Raw genomic sequence first — 12,584 nt, forward strand, 5'->3', positions numbered from 1 at the left:
CCCGCTCTCTCTCTCTTTCTCCTTCTCTCAAAATAAATAAAGTTAAAAAAAAAAAAGCCCCCATGCATGTTTAGATTTATGCCAAACTTTAAACTAAGAACAGAAGGATGGCAATATCTAGCATGTGAGAATCATTTCTTGTGTAATATCAATGACAGGCATCATTAATAATCACTTTGTTTTTTTTCCAGCCAAACTTAGATACCTGGTTGGAACCCTTTGGACATAGTATTTCAAGGAGTCACTACCAGTCAGGAGAGTTATCTCATGAAAGGAAGACTTTTTGTCTGAAGAACCTATTCAAAGGGAATGATTTTACTTAGGAATCTATGGCGAATAAAAATGATTTTGATGTCAGGAATCAGGAAACTAAGTCAAACTAGTTGGTTACTGTATTTTTTCATTCACTTAGCTACCTAGTCAAGATGCATTTCAGTTTAAGCTTTTAATACACAATAAGATTTCAGCTATTTGAAGAACTAGGTCTTCAAATGAAGTGTCAAGTATCCATCTTTTCTTTTCCCTGCGGTGGTTTTATTCTCAGGCATGCTTCTTCTAAGTGGTGGTAAGCAGCCACCTTCTCTATATCATGCCTCCTGAGCAATCTTGTGCTTTTTCCTGATAGTTCAAGCATACATCCCTTGTAGATCTTTCAGTAGCTACTTCTGAGTTTGATGCTTTTCATTGCTCTAATCACCATAGACAGAGGGATGGGAAATATGTGGTTTGTACCTGTGTCACTTACCTGGACTAGCAGTAGATAGGGAGTATTGGCATCAGCCTCTGTCAGCCCACATAAACATAGATGTTATTTCCTAGGATTCGTTGACTTGTACAAAGGTCTAGAAATGGTGGGCAAGCAGAAAACAATGGAAACCTATTGTACCATCCATTCTTATTTTTCTTGACTGTTCTGAAATTGTTCTGATAATAGAGATTACAGTGGCATTAATTAGGTAAAAGACTAAACGGTTATAATATAGACACTGGCTTAAAGAATAGGGAAGTTCACTTCTTTATGGTAATATGTGGGCTCTGATTCCTACAGTCACCAGGGACTCGGGATGATAGGAATTCTTTTGTCATCATCAACATGCATATTTCATTCTTTGAGGCTAGCTACAAGGAAAAAGAGGAGTGAATCTAGATTATCTTTAAGATGACCTTGTAGTTGTCAATAGGATTTCTCCTCATGTCCCTTTCTTGAGAACCTAGCGGTGGAGCTAAACTTGGTCACAAGGGTAGGTGGCTATGTGCCCAGGAAGTAAAAGAGAACAGATTGCAGGGTGAGGGGGTCAGGGCAAAGAGACAAGCAACCAGAAGCCTGCCACAAGCTCTTAAATGAAGGAGAATTAGTGGGCCTCTCCTTTTTCTCTAGCATGTTTCCTTTATCCTGAGAGTGGGACAACACCAATTTCCAAAATCAATTGGACAAAATAGATGGAAGAAAAGGATCAACTAAGACCCTCATTTCAGCTATTTGTCTCTCTAAAGATTAGCCGTTATTCTTCTGGTATCATTCACCATCTCACTATTCAGCATTTATCTTGTTGGCTGTAGCAGAATTGGAATAAATACAATTGTCCTTCAAGATGGCAGTGGCCTGTCATTTCTAAAATCATACATGATTAAGAATATATGGTATTAATTATTAATGAGATTAAGAATATATATATGTGTGTGTGTGTGTGTGTGTGTGTGTGTATACATATATATAAATTCTAGGCCGCTAGCCTGTTGTACAATCTCAAGAAAGTTTCTGAACCTTGCCCTCCTCAAGTATAAAAGGAAGAATATGCTTTCTGAGGTAAATTCCAGATTGAAAAGATTTTATATTATGTTGGATATAGAGAGGTTTAAATGAAATTCTCATCCTCCAAAAATATGAGAACTTTTTCCAACAAATATGAATTCATACTATAAACCTGTTCTCAGGCCTTTGAGATAAGAATCACCAATAGGAGAGTAAGCTAGTCATAATGGGCATTCGAGCATTTCTGATCGGAGGACCAGAAATCTTTCTGATCTTTTACAAGTAATGAACAAATGCCTTAAAGTATGAGGTTTGATAACACTTAGCATGATCATAGGTACATAAGTATAATGTTATTAATGGCCATAAATTACCTAGCCCTTTAAAAAATCCATCTAGTGAAAATATCTGGTTCAGTGACCTCTAAGGCTGAATCACACGTATTAATGATCCAGGGCGCAAAAGACAAGATTTCACCTTTTTATTTGTTTCAGAATGATTGCCCTTTGATTTTTAATACATGTCTTTTTGTTCTTGTATTAAAGGGCAAGTTAAAGGAGTATCGACACTGTCGGTTTAACTCTGCAGAATTAATATGGTCTTCTTTAGCTTTCTTAATATCCAAGCTGAGGGTAGCTGCTTTGCACTTCCAAGGTTGCCTTTGAGGACCTATCCCTCAGTGGAACATCGTGCTTTCCTTTATTACAGTAGTTGGCCAGAAAACCCCTGTGGATGTGTGACTATTCAGAACTGCTAGACTGAAATGCCATTTCAAAAACTACAGCTCTTCTGCTAAACAATTTTTCTAGGAACACTGCCATATCACTAGCTACTCGGCTTTGCCAAAAGGCAATACTCCTCCAATGGTCCCAGCTCTGGGAATGATACCAAATGATGGTTCAAGCTGGGGATAGGCAGTAAATCAGCAGTAAAAGCTGAAAAATACTCCAGCTTTTAATACCCTTTCTCTTTTTTCCAGATGACTGGCCTATCTCTCCCACCTTCTGCTTCTATTCATGAAAGACTTCCTTTCTCCCCTTCATTTGTGGTTTGATGGTCGTATTTTTATTTTACATGGCCTCGCTCAATTGTGAGTGATAAATTCACACCTTTCAAAGCTAATGCAGCCCTATTTCCATGTGACTGGTAAGAATCTAGTCTTTCTCTAGCACTCACGTGCAACTGTGTGATGCCTGATAGATTAGGATTGTTGAATGGGAACTGAGTCTGAACAAAGTGTCAGACAGGAGGATGGGAGCCAAGAGAGGGTTTCAAAGCAGCAGCAGAAGGTAGCTTCACCAAATATCCACTCTGGTTGAAGGCTGCCTTCTGGTCTTGGGCTCCAGCCTTTCAGGAATCTGATGCTGTGAGCTGTTTAAGTTCCTTGAGTCAGAAAGCCTACATTTGTTACCTGCCTTTGGAAATGTGTGTGTGTGTGTGTGTGTGTGTGTGTGTGTGTGTGTGTGTACATTTATACATTATCCTATGTTATCCTTGGAGATAATATCTATGAGGTGTTTCTTGGACGTGGAAATTTAAATCATCTGCTTCTCTTTTTCATTTCTTTAAAAAGGCTTACTTAGTTGCCTGAAATTCTCTGTTTTAAATATTGTTTTCCTTTGTTGGTTAACCATTTGTCTTCCTTCCTCCATTCCTTCTTCCCTTCCTCTTTCCTGCCTCCTTTTTTCCCTGTGTATTTTTCCCTATTTCCCTCGCTTCAGATTTACTTGACTGGGGTAAAATGTGTTGTGTATATACAGACTTCATGGCTGTCCCTTGTAAGCTTTGGACTTACTATTGGGCTATTATTTCCTCATTTATATGCAGTGTCAGAGACTCAGAAGTCCGTTGTTTCCTTTTGAAGAAAACTCATATTTAAGAATAGACACTTCATCTTTTTGTTTCAAGTATTATGCCTTGGAATCCTTAACACATTTTTGGATATTTGACTTAAAAAGAAGCAGGTAGCCTTGTTGAGTTTTCCACTGTACCCTAGCACCTTGAACACTAACTGATCAATACTAGGATCTCATTCCTTCTTTCCCTATATATCTTTTAATAATGATCTTAATGTCAAGCAAACAAATCATAGAGAAAAGGAGAGCTCTATGTTGAAGAGTATTCTGTTGGTCTGGCCAGGAATGAGTTCTGAATCTTTTGTTCAGAAAATGTTTACCCAGACGGTGCTCACCTTCTGAGATCAACTCAGCTTTTGTGTCTCCTTGACTTTGGAAGTGTTTCCCTATATTTTCCCTGTAGGAATTTTATTCAATATTCTATCTTTGTTCTACTTTACAAAACATGCCATGTGAATAATGATGCCCCGGGCAAAGAAATTACTACTCTAGCAGTACAATTTAAGCTCAGGACAAATCCTGCCCTCACTTGCATTTGCAATTTGCAATGCAGTCAGTAAGAATTGGGCCCACACATGAACTGACAGAATCAGGGCTCCAAGGTTAGCAATTATTAAAGTTTAAAAGTCCATTAATTCATTTTCAAAATATTTTATTCAGTTGCTTCTGAAGCAGAATTCTGAATTGCCTTCCCTCTTGCTGCTATTATAGTGGTATCCAACTCTGAGGGGAGCTCACAGCTCTAAATGTCCTCATTGTTCAAGCACAAGAGGAGAACAAAACCCGACTGTAAAGTCAATCTTACTGCCTTAGTGGAGTAAAAATTAGAAGTCAATGATTCTCTTACCATCAAAGAGAACTTAAATTCAACAGAATTTTTTAAGTGGTATTGCGTGAAAAAAAAAAACCAACAAAAAAGATGTATAAATAACTTACTCTGCAAAAGCCTGTAACTTTTCCAAATCAATTTTGGAATCCTACAGTAAAATTTACATTTTGGTGGAATTGATAAGGGATCAGAAATGGCCTTTTACATTGGAAATGAGCACACCGGGCTTTCTTCTACCCTATAGTAGTGAATTAATACAGAATAGGTACGAAAAAAACTTTACGGAATAATGTGGTAAAAATACAGACCATAGGTATTAAGACAAAAATTTTAAAAGTGGTTAACAGTGAAAGGTGCCCAAATTTATGTATGTAATAATTTGGCAGCTTACTGTAGTAGCATCTTTTGCAAATTAAATAGCAAGCCCCATCACACCTATAAATGGGGCAGGAAAGCAAAAAGAATATTTTTAATAGGTACATGGCACCACATCCTTCCAACATGCAGCGATGAGGGAAAACCAGACCGGCGACCCGTGTCTAGAATATGTACTGAGTGAAACCATCGGGAGGGGGAGGGCTTTTTTCTTTTTTTTTTTTTTTAATTCTTTTTTGCAGATAAAAGGGACAGCGATCCTACCTCTTTTGACCATAAATGTTGAAAACGACGAGCGAAGTTTTGGCTTCGTCCCTTGCTTTTCAGCATGGAATACAAAGTCTTAAGCCTGTAGCTCTCCCTGTCCCAAGGGAGTGTGCTAAGGGAGGGAAAATAGGCGGCGTGGGTGAGGGGTGGCGAAGCAGAGCCGAGGGAGAGAGGAGAGGCGCTAGCCAGCCTCTGCCGGGAGGGCGTGGATCCCAGCGCAAGCCAGAACAGGTCCTGCGTTCTCGCGGCCACTGCCAGCAGCGGGCGGGGCCCGGCAGGATCTCCGCGGGCAGACTCGCGTGTGGATCAGCAGCGAGCAGCCGGCAAGAAACTCCCTTGGATTCGCTAGGAGCTGTTGGACCCTGCACGTCTCTCTCCCGCAGCAAGGCAGCTTGGGGGGAGAAGTTTCCCCGAGGGAAGGTACGGAACCGAGCTAAGGCCGAACGCTCAGGTGTGCCTAGGTGGGGGTTAATTTGCATCTGTTTTGCTAGCCCTGCGGGTTCTCCCAGTTCGCCGGGTAGTCAACTCTCTGGGCTTGATGGAAGGCGGATTAAGGGTTTGCGGCTGGGAGGGGTCAACTCACTGTGGGTAGGAAATGGTGCGCAATCTGGGCTTCATCCTTGCCTAAAAGTGGGGTGGCCCGAGGTCCCTCAGCCCTAACCCGGGAAGAGACACCCCCTTTCCCAGCCCCGCCCCCTGGTGGCTGAGGCTGTATTCAAACACAGCTCTGGGTTATTCGGATAGAGTGAACCAGGTCCGCGAATCCTCCGGCTCCCACTTTCTCCTCCTGGTTACGGGTAGGTTGACCCTCGGTCTTTCTTCCAACCCTCCTCCCCTCAGTACTCCCTACCCCCTGGAGAGGATTCCAGACCCTCCCAGAGATTGCAGCCCTCTCTTTCCAGTAGGGGTTCGGAGGTCTAGCTGGGTTTGGGATCAATCCTGGTCTCACTCTCCCCTGACCCGGACCATCTCTAGGGTCGTAGAGCATTTGTTCTCTTCCGCACCCCATTCCGCCCCTAGCTTGTTCCCATTCTCAGGGGAGAATCCCAGGTACTGGTTGGGGTTCTGTATACGCCGCCAGCTTGGAAAGGGAGCTCTGTGGACAGCAGGGTTAAGGGGGGCAAGAAAGCCGGGAGGTTCAGGACTTCCACCTCCCCAGACCACCGTGGGGGCTAGAAGCCAGGCCGGGGGCGTGGTTGCCATGGCTCCCTGGTAGCTGAGCCGGTGGAGCTAGAGATGCCAGTCACGGATGGTCCCTTCTTCCTCTTTGTGCCTCTCTCTCTCTCTCATTTTTTTCTTTTTCTTTCTTTCTTTCTTTTTCTTTTTTTTTTTTTTTTTCTTTTGAGAGTATGCGTGGGGAGGGAGAAAGTGATTAATTTGGAGAGCAGGGATTGGAGCCGGGAAGCTGAGAGGCTGGGGGACGCCGGCCCCTTCATTCCCATTCCTCTTGCTCGCTGTGGGAGCCGCACTTTGGAATTCCAGCGAAAACCTGAGGGCCAAAGAAGCCGCTGCCGCGCGGGCCCAGGTACCCACGCCCCGAGCCGCGCCCTGGGGCGAACGCGGGGTGGGGGTCCGGCTGTCAGCGAGGAGGCGGGCAGGGATGGGGTGGAAGGCGAGCGGCGGAGGGCAGGTGTCTAGTAGCACAGCGGGGCTAAGCGAGGGGCGCTGGGGTTCCGCCCCGCCCTGGAGAACCTTTTGAGGGCACCCCCCCCCCCCCAAGGGCCGGCAAGTGGCCGCCTGGGCACGCGCGTGCGTGACGGCGCGCTCTCTGGAACGCCCGTGGTGAGGGGGCGGGGTGTGGGTTGGCATGTGCGCGTGCGCGCGGAGGTGGGCAACTGGTGATCCACCTGGGCTCACGCAAGGCAGAGTCTCTGGCGGCGCCTAGGTGGGTTCCAATTCCAGCTCCAACGTCTGTGATGTGTGATTTTGGACGAGCCATTTAACTCCTCAGGGCCTCGGTTTCCTCTTTTAAATAGTAACGATAATATCAATACCTTACTTTTTGGGTTTTTGCAGGACTGGAATGAGATAATCCAAGAAGATAGTTTAGCCTAGTGTTTAATGCTTAATAAGCACCTTAGTTTAGTTATGATGGGGTTACTGTTATTATTAATTAATCTTCAATTTATTTAGATAGGGTGCATTCTTATTTCTCCGCATCTTTATTTAAGACAAAGTACTGTTTTCTAATTTTGGAGGATACCGATGGATAATCAGTATTTCTGCCCCGTGAAACTACCTGCATAGCTCTGGAGTGCAGCAGATTGGAATATACAAAGTGACCAACTGCTGGTCAAGATGGCTTGTCAGACGTTGTTGGAAAGAAAAACTTAGAAAGCTATTTGGGGAAACTTTTAGTGACAAGGAAAAGAAAGAGTTTATTCTAGAGCTTGTGTGTAAGATTCCATTTCATCTTTCATAGGCTGATGTTCTAGTTGGATGTGTCTTAATTCCAGTCTCTTGTGGTGGACCAGCCTCTGGCTTTCATAATTTAACTTGGTTCTAGAGTCTAGTGTCTAACCCAGCTTCCCTTTTTATGGCCTCAAGTGCTGCAGTGGATTTACTTCTAGTAATGGCAGAGCACAGTGTGTAATCATTCCTCACAAGCACCTGAATATTGTCAGTGAATAAATAGAGACAAATAGTTATTTCTTGGCAAGTGTGAGTACTGGCTATGGCAGTTCATTAAAAATCTCTTTCTGGGCAAGTGTTTACCCACATCACTGTAGAAGAGTAGGACTATCATGATTAATACATGTTTTTTTCAGTTTCTGCTCTGTTGCATCTATACTTACGGATGTGTTCCTTAAAAAAAAAAAAGCTGCAGGTGTTTATTGCTACCTCATGGTTTTATTAGGTGGTCTAACTAACCTAGTGATGAGCAAAACATTCCATGAAGCTAATTGTGAGACTGACAGGATTTGATATTGTGCATAATATGTTTATTACCTTTAAGTTAATTAATCCCATTTACTGAATTAGCTTTAAATACATTTTAAAAATATCACTTACTTGTTAAAATGTAGGCATGTCTTGGTGGATCTGAAGGAAGTAAAACCGGACAGATGTCCCCATCCCCAAGTTCCTTATGATTTTATAAAATAGACCTCACCTTGGAAAATATTTGCTGGATAAACTGTAGTTTACTTTTGAATATTTTGAAGATAGGTTCTTTGACCTAAAATTGCTTTGTTGAAATAATTAGGCTGATTGCTATTTTTAGGGAGAATTAAGTAAGAGTAGTGATCAAGATTGATTTACAATTCTACTAGTTTTTTTTTTTTTTTAATCTCATAAAAGAAAATTAAGTAATAGAGGGGGCCGAATGTCATCAGATTTGAGGGAATGAGTGTCAGGAAGCCTTGTGAGTATCAGTACAGATAGTAGAGTATTGCTTTAAGTTTGACTTTTGCATGACAACACCCTCTTCTTCACCGTGAATATGTCATCTTTAAAAGGTACCTTGAGGAATTAGTGTGACAGCTTGCCTGAAATTCATGTGATCATTTACATATTGTTTCCCTGGAGCCTTGGCATTAAATGTTTCATTTGTTGGAAATTATTTTGCCCTTTGATTTATGACAGCCAGCAGTGCCATGGAGCCTAATACATTGTAGAAACCAAAATTTGGCTTTTCACTGTTTTGTATTTTCCCCTAAAAATCTAAGCAGTGATGCATATGGATAGCTTAAGTTTGGCCAAAGACAAAGGGTAACATGGAAAATCATGACACATGTGGAGGTACTGAGTCCTGAATTTGGGAAGCTAATTGACATGCAAAGGTATAAGCTAGAGGAGGGAGTTGTCTCCATACTAAGGGTGTTTTCAATGATGTGCTTTATTATCTGATTCAATCAGTGTTGCTTGTTACTTTTTCAAACCGAGACCTAGAATACTATATTTTCAATTATGAACATTTTGATTACAGCTTCATTGTAACTAACTAATTTAGTCTGAAGAGAATGCAATTATTATGGTGATTTACATACAATATGCTAAGTTAACACAGCTAATGAGTGAAAGCATAATATTCTTTCTATTCATTCCTGGAAAAATATTGTGCTAAGCATTCTTTCAAAGAAAAGATTACATTATTCGCCAGCATTTTATGTCTACCTACAAGTAGGATTGGCATTGAGCCATTTTCTCTGCTATTGAAGTTAAATCTCTCACATTTTGGCGACTATGCCTCTCCCCCTCTTTGGGGTGGAAGGGAGAATGGAAACAATTCCCAATTTAATTAGATATGGTGCTTTCTCCTTTCTCTACATCTTTATTGGAGGAAAGATTCTGTATTTTCTAATTTTGGAGGCTGGTTAACACCTTAAACATTACTAATTACTGCAGTTTATTTTATGTGTGTCGCAATAGTGTAGTTAGTTAATTATAGCTTTCTCATTAGCACCATGTAGAGAATAATGAATTAACACATCCCTTTGATCGAAAGAACATCTAAGTTTATCTTCTGAGAATAAAAGTGTTATTGTGTTACCGAAAGTCACTATAATTTCCCCAAGAAACAAATTGGTTGGAATTCTCTAGCACTGGGATAGGAAGCTTGATGAATGAGTTGGATTGATCACAAACAAGAGGGAGTAGAGCTGTGGTTGCTTGGCAACCTAACATTATTCTGCAATTTCCTCTGGTATATTTATCCAGTAAACTAGAAAATTCTGTTTTGTTAACGAATGTTTTTAGTCAGTGCACAAATAGACCATAACTAATTGAGATTTTATGTATTGTGGATAAAAAATGATCCTGCTTACCTTCCTATTGTGTTTAGATAATGAAAATACAAAGAGAATGCATATTGTTTTCAGTTTGTAAAATCTTGTGTAAAAAATGTTATTTTAATTTTCATAATAGTTTGTTCCTACCAAAAGATTACAACTTGTTTATCTCTTCGGAAGTCAGATTATTAGGAGTGTGTGTGTGTGTGTGTGTTTGTGTGTTTATGTATTTATGTATTTATACACAATTTTTCAAGAAGAATCAGAGATAGAATTTGAACTGAGATGAATTCTTCCGAAATTGTGGTTTGTTGCTTGAACTGGCAATATAGGTAAATTGAAGAAGGTATAAATATCCAATCTGAGTGATACTAGCAGATGATGATAATAATAAATGTACTGAGTTTGACAGTTATAGACCTGTGCTCTGTTCTTTGACCAGAGTTTCTTTTCCTGGTGATCATAATCATTCTCCCTTCTGTTGCATCTCATTTTCACCATAGTTGCAAAGTAGGAGCTCAGCAAATCCATCATCTGCCCATCTTCTAATCTAACTCTCCCCAACTCCAAGGTTTGGGATAGAACACTTTGCTATTCAGCCTGTGAATTTTAGTGTGCATCAAAATTCCCTTCTCAGATCTTAACTTTCTTGAGGGAATACGTTCCATTTTATGCATCTCATAAACCTTATATTGTGTGGCACAGTGGGAAGGAAGCAAACTGGTGTGGTGGTTAAATGCACTGGCTATAGTAATCAGGCTGCCTGGGTTCAAAATCACAGTCTGCTAACTCCTTGGTATGTGGCCTTGGCTAAGTCATTTTAATCTAACACTGATTTCTTCTATGAGATGGAGGTTAATATACATGCCCAGCATGTGTGTGTTATTATGAACATTATGTGGGGCAATCTATATAGACAGTTTAGTAGAACTTATTAAGCACTCAATGAATTCTGGCTTTTAATTATAATTATTATTATCCATCTATTCCATATTCAGTTTATGAATGGATAAAGATACAGAGATGTGCATGTATACCTATGTATATGAATCAGTGTGAACCATCATCATGGCACAATCAAATGGAAAACTGTTGATACTTACATCAATTATGCACACATAGACTAATAGTGGTTGTTCCACATACTTGAAAGATTCTAAGAGTTCTGGTTCTCAGGCTTGACTGAAATGAGAATCACCTGGAGATCTTTGTAAAACTACCAGCCCAGATGAATCCCATCAGCATCCCTGGGGATGATGACTAAGACTTGTGGATTTTTGAAAGCTTTTGGTGATGGTAATGTACCTTGGGGTTGAGTACCACCAACATAGATTGGGGTAGACATTCTTTAACATCATGTTGGCCTGAGGCATGTTGGGCTTGGTGTTGTGAAATGTGGTTGGAAAAGAAAAAGAAAAAAAAAGCTTTGGCAAACCTCTGAGGTTTTTCTTACTAATCCCTTTGGTTTAAACAGCACTTTATTCTCTGAAGAGCTCAAATGCACTTTTCATTTACTGTGTATTATTTCATTTCTCAGCCAAATGTCTCTGTGAAGATGGTAGGAAAGAAGTCATTATCCTGATTTTGCAGATGAACGGAGTGAGCCCTACTGAAATTAGATGATTTGATTAGATTCATACATTTCGAACAGACCCAGATAGCCAGATTCCTGTTACTTTCGAGTCTGGATGCTTCTGTGTTTTACCTCAAGTTTTCAAATAAGGGAGAGAGAATTATATTTTTAGGACTAAATGTGTAATAAAGGGATGCTAGAGATGTGAATTTCTACCTTGTTGTAATTACACACTGCAATGAAAAGCACATTTTTTTTTTTTCTAAAGAAGACTCTATTTAGGATCCAAACCCTGAACGTAGCCTACACATGTGTTTTGTTAGGAGTGTTTAAGAAATATTTCAGCCAATATGTAAAAACCAGGGATTTTACGTAAAAATTTGTATTTCTGATTTATCTTAAAAACCTTGATGTTCTCACAGTCTTGAACCTGAGTGTCCAGAGAGTGCTGTTGGCAGTCTTAAAGGACCCAGAGTTTTGTGTCTTCTCCGGGTAAAACTTGGTCTCTTCTTGTTCTTACTTTTATTTTTTTCTTATGTATAAATCATACTCAAAGGGGTTAATTGAAGGGAGTTTCAAGAAGCACACATCTTTTTAGACAGGCTTGAGAGAACTCAAAAAGGGCTGCTGAAGAGCTGCCCCTCATCCAGTGAGAGAGACAGTAGATGAGGGAAGTTACTAAGGAGGTGAGAGCAGTAGCCTAGGGAAAGGCCACCAGACAGGACCTGTGGCTTTTCGGAGAGAACCAGCCACGGTCAAATGGGAGATGCAGATCTTCTCTTTTCTCAGAGTAGCCGAACCAACCAGAAGTCAGACGGCAGGGGAGCCTGATTGGTCTGCAGAGACTAGTTTCCTCTGCACAGAGGAGGATGGAGGAGGGTTGAGAATGGATTGGAATCTGGAAGGTTAATGAAGAACATTCAGCACACCTTGAAGCCTTAAAATGTATGGAACAAGGGGTAATGAGGAAGGAGAAGGTTTGAATTGCCAAAAGTGGAACAAAATGGAGAACCATTAAATGTGCATTCAGTACCATCTTCTCCCACTTTCCTTGGTCGTTGCTTTCTTTGCCCTCTTTCATTTCCCTAGGTGGACATGCTCCCATTCAGAGGTAGGTTTCAGCTGCAGCCTCCAGACTTCCAAACAATTTTGTCCGTTCCCCTGCATATAATCTCCCCTTTCCAAGATGAGAGCTGATACA

At 40.9% G+C, this 12,584-nt stretch overlaps 1 protein-coding gene across 9 annotated transcripts in view; it reads left to right on the forward strand.

Moving 5' to 3' along the window:
* Nucleotides 1-5,116: 5,116 nt before the first annotated feature.
* The window catches only part of CHL1 (cell adhesion molecule L1 like), a 199,854-nt gene continuing 192,386 nt past the window's right edge, over nucleotides 5,117-12,584 (forward strand). For 4 of the 9 annotated variants that reach the window (XM_060631576.3, XM_060631570.3, XM_060631586.3 and 1 more), the window contains exon 1: nucleotides 6,291-6,605. The gene's annotated coding sequence lies outside the window, so the exon portion shown is untranslated. Of the gene's footprint in view, nucleotides 5,532-5,703; nucleotides 5,878-6,290; nucleotides 6,606-12,584 lie in introns of those variants that run through there. The other 5 variants (XM_060631579.3, XM_060631572.3, XM_060631573.3 and 2 more) reach the window with 4 other exon arrangements.

This window comes from Panthera onca, chromosome A2, assembly GCF_046562875.1.
Source record: "Panthera onca isolate mPanOnc1 chromosome A2, mPanOnc1 haplotype 2, whole genome shotgun sequence".
NCBI lineage: Eukaryota > Metazoa > Chordata > Mammalia > Carnivora > Felidae > Panthera > Panthera onca.